This window comes from Schistocerca gregaria, chromosome 10 (genome assembly GCF_023897955.1).
Source record: "Schistocerca gregaria isolate iqSchGreg1 chromosome 10, iqSchGreg1.2, whole genome shotgun sequence".
In the NCBI taxonomy this organism is placed as follows: Eukaryota; Metazoa; Arthropoda; class Insecta; order Orthoptera; family Acrididae; genus Schistocerca; species Schistocerca gregaria.
In genome coordinates, this window is record NC_064929.1 from 126,739,329 (window position 1) to 126,747,295 (window position 7,967).

Genomic DNA, 7,967 nt, shown 5'->3' on the forward strand with positions numbered 1-7,967 from the left:
TTTTATGGAAAGGAATCTATTTTGTTTTCATTAAATTTTATTTACATTTGGAATTAGGAGATTTCTAGTCTAAATTATAGTCTGTCGGTAAACTGAAGTGCGAGCGCGCGAGTCCCCACGCTGCCTACCCTGCTACGTCACAAGGTGCTTCCACAGGCTGTCCCACAACGTAATAGAGTCCCTGCCGCGGCGCGCGCTTTAAATCTGTGGCGACGCCGTGTACAGATACGTTTCGTCTGCGTTTATTTTTAGACAAATGCGTTAAGAGTATAAGGAAAACAAAACACGATAGCGTCGTGGAAACAAAACTTTTTAGAGTAAATGATATTAACATAATAACGGAAGTCAGGATTCTACTACAAACATAGAACCAAATGCCTATTCATATGAATGTATGTCCCTCCATTCGTAAGACGAACCAGATATAGTGCAATCAGTCTGTAGAATTTAAGGCTTGTTCTTACTCTGTGTTTCTACTAAACGGTAGAAGTTTTCTTTGAAGGGCTGCATTGAAACTTAACAATCGTTGCAACACGAAGAATGTTTAAAAACTAACCAGACATTTATAATTTCATGTGTTATATATGTTCGATTTGCACTGTTTTTTTGTCGTTGTTTTCGTAAACAGGTAAATCCCATTTCACGCAATGTCTTGTGTAAAACATCTTTCTGGAAGGAAACTGTATTTTTGTTACACGCCAGTAAGTAATTTTCGTAATGTGGGCACTATTTTTTGGTTTATGTAAAAGTCCTCCATCGTTTGTCGAATTACCAGTTTTGTACAACTGTCTATAACGATGGCTTTCCCCCCTAAATTATTAGTTTTGCTTTGCGACTATTCCAGTAAACCATGCGCCTTGTTTTCGCGTTCTTTCCATATGCGTCATATTTTGGAGGGGCTGACGTTTGCATAAACTGCAGCCCTTTGATTGGCACTGGTAATATTAGCCAACAGTTGTTTTTGTGTCGCCTCCTTAACACAAGCTGTAATAACGTTAGAGACGATCGAACGCTCGTTCGGCGCAAATATCTCCTCTTGTTCGTATTCTGCACATTTTCTTGTAATTCAGAGCGATTATAAATCACTTCCGGATACTGAAGTATATCAGTGAGTGCACAAAGTTAACTGACTGAGATTGGCAACTAAGATCCCACGAACAGAAACGACGTATATCACTGCACGCCGAACTACACCGCTAGACAGGTAACGGTCAGCTGATTTTGGGTGGCCCTGTAGGCCAGTGGCAGGGTTCTTCCGGGAAAGGCCACTTCCTCCACCAAAAGCGCTGCTCGCTCTTCAGTTTACAGGCAGACTATACTCGTGGCGAATCAGGTTTGCTAATATTAGAAATATCGCGAGTATAGATGTGCTCGAGATGATCTGATTGGCTGCTTAATACACTAGCCAATAGGAATTCAGCATTTCCTGAGCATCTGAGTACAGCTTTATGCCTCAGATCTATAAGTCGAGATATTCGTTCGGGAACCTCTTCTGGTAAACACCTACAGTGAGTTCAAAAACTAATCTTCCAGTTGTATTTTTTTTTAAACTAAGTATATGTCACGTGTAAGGAAAGGAACACAAAATGTGAACATGCAGTCATATGGAACAAACCTTGGTAAGTCATTTTTACTGATGGACAAGGAAATAAATACATCCTTAGCGATAAGAAATTTGACAAAATGGAGAATTTATTCAAGGGCTGGTTCAAAAAGTATTCGCCTATGATAGATTTTTTTAAATGTACTGTCTGAAAATATGATTTAAATTACAAAAATTAATATTTAGTGGGGTTTCCCTTTGCAGGTATTATTGCTCGTAGTCGTCTGGGCATCGACTTGAGCACGTTTGCCGTCAGAGAGGCTGGAATTCTGTTCCATTCGTCTAACACAATCAGAAATACCTTCAAAACGTATGGGTATCACGGCCGGGTAGCACGCAAGAAATTTTGGGTCAGTGAACAGAATCGATGGAGGATAGATTCAAAAATTAAAAACTTCTGGAATAGAGTATTAGTTTTCTGATGAGATTAAATATAACGCATTCGGGTCGGAAGGCAGGCGAATGGCGTGGGAATAATGTGGAGATGTTGCCACGCAATCTTGTGCCAACGATTAAACACAGTGGTGGCTCCCTGATGGCGTGGGGCTGTATGAGTGCTGCAGGTGTTGGAACATTACATTTCATAGAACGTACAATGGATCACCATAATATGTATATCAGAATTTTAAAGGACAATCCTAGCGCCGAAAAATTAGGCCTGCAGGGAAACTACATTTAGGTCTTTTTTTGTTAGAAATGTGTCTTCTCCTCATGCTATCTTCCAGTACTTTCCAAAGGTGTTCAATAGGTTTAATGTCTGGGCTTTGAGGAGGGGCGTTAGGTTGTTTTGTGGTATTATACAGGAGCCACATCCGTGTATTTAGAGGCTATGCTTTGGGTCGTTATCTTGTTGAAAAATGTAGTTTCCCTGCAAGCCTAATTTTTCGGCGCTAGGATTCAGATTGTCCTTTAAAATTCTGATATACATATTATGGTGATCCATTGTACGTTCTATGAAATGTAATGTTCCAACACCTGCAGCACTCATACAGCCCCACGCCATCAGGGAGCCACCACTGTGTTTAACCGTTGGCACAAGATTGCGTGGCAACATCTCCACATTATTCCCACGCCATTCGCCTGCCTTCCGACCCGAATGCGTTATATTTAAACTCACCAGAAAAATATTACTCTATTCCAGAAGTTTTGCTTTTTGAATCTATCTTCCATCGATTCTGTTCACTGACCCAAAATTTCTTGCCAGCTACCCGGCCGTGATACCCATACGTTTTGAAGGTATTTCTGATTGTATTGGCACATACCTTATTTCCCCTAGACCCTAACTCCCTACCCAACTTAGGAGCGCTGATTTTAGGTTTCTTCTTCATTTTCCTCATGGTAAATCTCACGTCTACATCAGTCAAAGTGTGAGGGGGGTCCGGTACGTGGTTGGTTTCTTAATGATTTTGTTGCGCGAAATCGATCTATTATCGACTGAACCGTCGATCTAAGTCTGCCGACTAGCAATCTCGTAAGAAGATTTGCACTCATGATACAAGCGCACAATAAGTCGCCTTTCGATCAGTGTCGTCTCACTACCCTTACGGCCCATGGCGCTAATTGCCCTGTATCGGCGCCGTTCAGAGCCACAGCAGGCGATAGAGTGGGTCCACACGCGGCTGACTCAAGTGTGTGCCGTGGGTCAGCGTTATAGTTTAATCACTGCGCACAGAATTTCGGCGTGTTCAGATGGTGGACGCACACTTTTCTTTCATTGTTTTTCAACAAAAATGACTTACCGAGGTACTTGTTACATGACTGGCTCTTTAGATTTTGTGTACATTTCTTTTCATGTTACACAGGTTTTGTTTTCTAAAAGATAGGCAGCTAGACAAATACATTTTGGACTCACTGTATGTTAAACCGCGCTGATCCAATCTGTACCAAAATCAGTATACTCATGAGTTTGGTGGACTCTCGTGTTGCTGACGAAATACGACTATAGTACTGAACATTTTGTGAAAGTTCGATCCTTGTGAGCGGTTTACTTTAGGAGATATTCGTGTGTGAACATCTCTTTAAATTCCGTGTGCGTGTTTAGGGTGGAGAGCGAGACATTATGGTGAGCGCTTATTTAAAAGAAGCCTACAGAACGACTGGATATGCTTAACTCGCAAGTAGTTGTGCGTTAGTTACTGTTTAAGACGTTCAAAATACCGGGTCGCACTAAATATCTTCCGGCTGTTCTCGGGTGTTAGCTTGTAACAGGGCCAGTCAGTAACGTTGTATAATTGATGTCGGGATAATAAATACGGACTTGATGGCCGTTTTCCATGTTTTAAATACAATAAAGGAACTTAAACTAAATTTTAGATTTTTTTTCCCAAAGTAGTCGTGAAGGAAAACCGAACACTACTGCCCACGGACTGGAGTTGTGTGCCCTTTGAGTGGACTCTATTTAGTCGAATTTTCGTCAATGTATTTGGATACCTTAAGGGAACTGCTTGCGACGCAGCAGTTCGTTACCGTAAGAAAGAAGGATGCCAACGGCCTTGCCGCAGTGGTAACATTGGTTCCCGTCAGATGACCGAAGTTAAGCGCTGTCTGACTGGGCTAGCACTTGGATGGATGACCATCTGGTATGCTGAGCGGTGTTGGCAAGTGGGTTGCACTCAGCCCTTGTGATGCAAACTGAGGAGTTAGTTGATGGAGGAGTAAACTGACATACGGCCGGGAGAGCGGTTTTTTGACCACATGCCCCTCCAAATCCGATTCCAGTGACGCCTGTGGTACCGTTGGGACTTTATGGCCTGTTCGGGAGGAGTTTAGTTATAGTTTAAGAAAGAAGGATACCGGCAACGTATTTGCTTACCGTAACAAAATTTTCTCTTGATCAAGCGAAAAATGTAAAAAATTTGATTTTTCAAAGATCTGCCAATTTTGTGGCGCACATAATTTGACCCGTAAAACATATACATTTGGGAGATTATAAGGCACGTTATTTAGTCTTAAGTGTACCAAGATGCAGCGCCACACCTCTTTGCACAGCACTGTTCCGTCATACGTGAGTGTACTTCGTTCTGTAGCATCTCAATGTTTATATTGGCGGCAGAGATTGGCATATGTGAAACAAAGGACTTTGATATCGATAATTTCTCTGAATAAATGTCTTCATGGCGGTACCCAGAACCCAAATAAAAGTTTTAATCAACGTCTGTGGGAAAGACTACCAAAAACCATTCTTGTGGGAACCAATGCACTTGCTATTGGTGTTTATGATGCAGTTTCATGTTTTAATGATGGTGTGTAAAGCAGGAAATATGTTTAAGAGAAAATGGGAATTAAGCCTGGAGTGAACTGCATCAGAGCTTTGTATGCGATAGACAGACAGTGTGTAGTGAAAGCAGGTAAATTATTTTTGGAGGTAATAAAATCAAGAAGAATTTGAAAAATAAGAAAACTGATTTATGAAAGAGAACCTGCTTAGGGTGTTGGACAGTTCTAAAGGTATGCCAAATACAAGCAAAAACTTTAAGGGCTATTTTCCGCGAAAACACAAATTTCTGTACTTAGCTACATGTAACATCCAAAATAAATATCCTATTACTTTGAAACTTGGTATGCTTCTTAGACACAAACTCCTAATGCAAAACTCTAGAATTTACCAAATCTATTAAAAACTGTGGTAAATTTGAGATAATTAAGTATAAAACTTGAGTTTTTTTTCTAAACATGAAATTTAGAATGTAATAGCTCATTCACTTTTTCATAACGTAAATAAATTCTACGGTTTCATACACTGTAAGTATGGCTTGTATGCTGTGCAAAATTCACCGAAATGAAATGAAATGTCGTGTGGCTAAGGCCTCCCGTCGGGTAGACCGTTCGCCTGGTGCAAGTCTTTCGATTTGACGCCACTTCAGCGACTTGCGCGTCGATGGGGATGAAATGATGATGATTAGGACAATCCAACACCCAGTCCCTGAGCGGAGAAAATCTCCGACCCAGCCTGGAATCGAACCCGGGACCGTAGGATTGACATTCCGTCACGCTGACCACTCAGCTACCGCGGCCGGACAATTCACCGAAGAATCTCTATTACTTGTGTAGAAAAGTGTAGCTATAGCATCAAATGGAGGCAATAGTACGTGAAAAAGGATGAAATTTCAGATGTATAAAAAAAGTTGTTTTGCTATGTTTTGAATTTCCACAGCTATGAATGTGAATCCTGAATCCATCCTGGTTGTGCTGACAAAGTGTTATGAATTTATTTTTTAAAGTATAGACAGTGGAAATTAAAATGTCCTATGGTGCCTCTCCTGCTCCAAGGTGGCCCGTCTGACGTCCTAGACCCATTAACCCTACCAATACCAAGAGATTTTCGATAACGCACAGTACCAAGGGTAGAGCGTGGGGGCGGGAGTGTACCGTGTGCCCACCACCAAAAAAGCGTAAAAAACACATTTAGTTGAATGTGTTTAGTTACTATGTACAGCATACTTTCTAAGTAGGTTGTATGTTGTAAGTTAACCGGGGACCTAGAAACGACGGAGAGGCTCCGTCCCCGCCGCAGCCGCAGTGGTCCACAACCCCACGACGACTACCTCAGTCCACTTCACCCCTCCGCCGGCCCACACCGAACCCAGGGTTATTTTGCGGTTCGGCTCCCAGTGGACCCCCCCAGGGAACGTCTCACACCAGATAAGTGTAGCCCCTGTGTTTGCGTGGTTGAGCAATGGTGGTGTACGCGTACGTGGAGAACTTGTTTTCACAGCAATCGCCGACATAGTGTAGCTAAGGCGGAATAAGGGGAACCAGCCCGCATTTGCCGAGGCAGATGGAAAACCGCCTAAAAACATCCACAGACTGGCCGGCTCGACACAAGTCCGGATTCGTGCCGGGGACCAGGCGCTCCTTCCTACTCCGCAAAAGTCGTGCATCAGACCGGTCGGATAACCGGGCGGGCTTCCTAAGTAGGCGCTGATGTATAAGTAGGATACAGCACAATCATAACGCCAACATGCATTTTACTTTCTGCTTACTTCAAAATCATCACATTTTTTTTTTTAAAAAAAAAAGGTAAATGTCGTTAACTGTCGTTGAGCCGGCCGGGGTGTCCGAGCGGTTCTAGGCGCTACAGTCTGGGACTGCGCGACCGCTACTGTCACAGGTTCGAATCCTGCCTCGGGCATGGATGTGTGTGAGGTCCTTAGGTTAGTTAGGTTTAAGTAGTTCTAACTTCTAGGGGACTGATAACTTCACAAGTTAAGTCACATAGTGCTCAGAGCCATTTGAACCATTTCTGAACTGTCGTTGATTTTAATTCACAACGTGATTATTAAAGTTGTACAGATGTCTAAGAAAGTTCCTGAACTTGAAAATAAGAATGTGACATTTGTTGCAAAAAGTCACATTCACAACTGTGGGTTAAATTTTTGAGTTCAGTTTTACTGAAAAATTTAATGCTCTTACCGAATCTGATAAAATAAATCATTAAAGACACTAAAAAAATTTCAAAATTTTGATATGTATAGCACCAGACTAGGTTACAATATTTTCACAAGGAGACACAAATAATACGTCTTCCCATTGAGAGGGTTAAGATAAATAGCTGTTGTTCAGGCATTCGGCTGTTCTCAGAGAAACGCCCGCTTCCGATGTATTTGGATACTGTATGAGAAAGCGCAAGTGACGAGGCATTTGGCTACCTTAAGAGTACAGCCGATTGACGAGATATTTGACAAGCACTCCGCCTTCAGGCCACAAGTGGACCATCGGGACCATCCGACCGCCGTGTCATCCTCAGTTGGGGATGCAGATAGGAGGGGCGTGTGGTCAGCACACCACTCTCCCGGTCGTTACGATGGTTTTCTCTGGCCGGAGCCCCTACTGTTCTGTCGAGTAGCTCCTCAATTGGCATCACGAGGCTGAGTGCACCCCGAAAAATGGCAACAGCGCACGGCGGCCCGTATGGTGGCCCATCCAAGTGCCGGCCACGCCCGACAGCGCTTAACTTCGGTGATCTCAAGGGAACCGGTGTATCCACTGCGGCAAGGCCGTTGCCAGATATTTGATAACCTACAATGAAATGCCTATGGACGAACATTTGGCTACATTAAGCGAAATTGCTCGCAACGAGCCATTTGACTACCTTAAGAGAAATGCAACGTGACGTGGCATTTGACTTCCTTAATGGCTACTGATGAGGCATCAGAGTTCCTAGGGAGTAATAGCCAATGTCCACGCATATGGCTACCTTCATACAGTAACTAAAAAAAAACTTTACAACTTTGGAATGATACAGAAATTTACCGAGATAACTTACTGAATCGGTAGATGTATTTTATAGAAGACATCCTCAAGTTTGATTCACGTAGTGCTCCAGCAACCCCTTTCAGCCACCATGGTCGTAGTGTGAAGTTAA

The 7,967-nt window shown here is 42.7% G+C and overlaps 1 pseudogene; it reads right to left on the bottom strand.

Annotated features, from left to right (window-relative positions):
* Positions 1-7,489: 7,489 nt before the first annotated feature.
* Positions 7,490-7,607, bottom strand: LOC126293793 (5S ribosomal RNA; annotated as a pseudogene).
* Between the last annotated feature and the right edge of the window lie 360 nt (positions 7,608-7,967).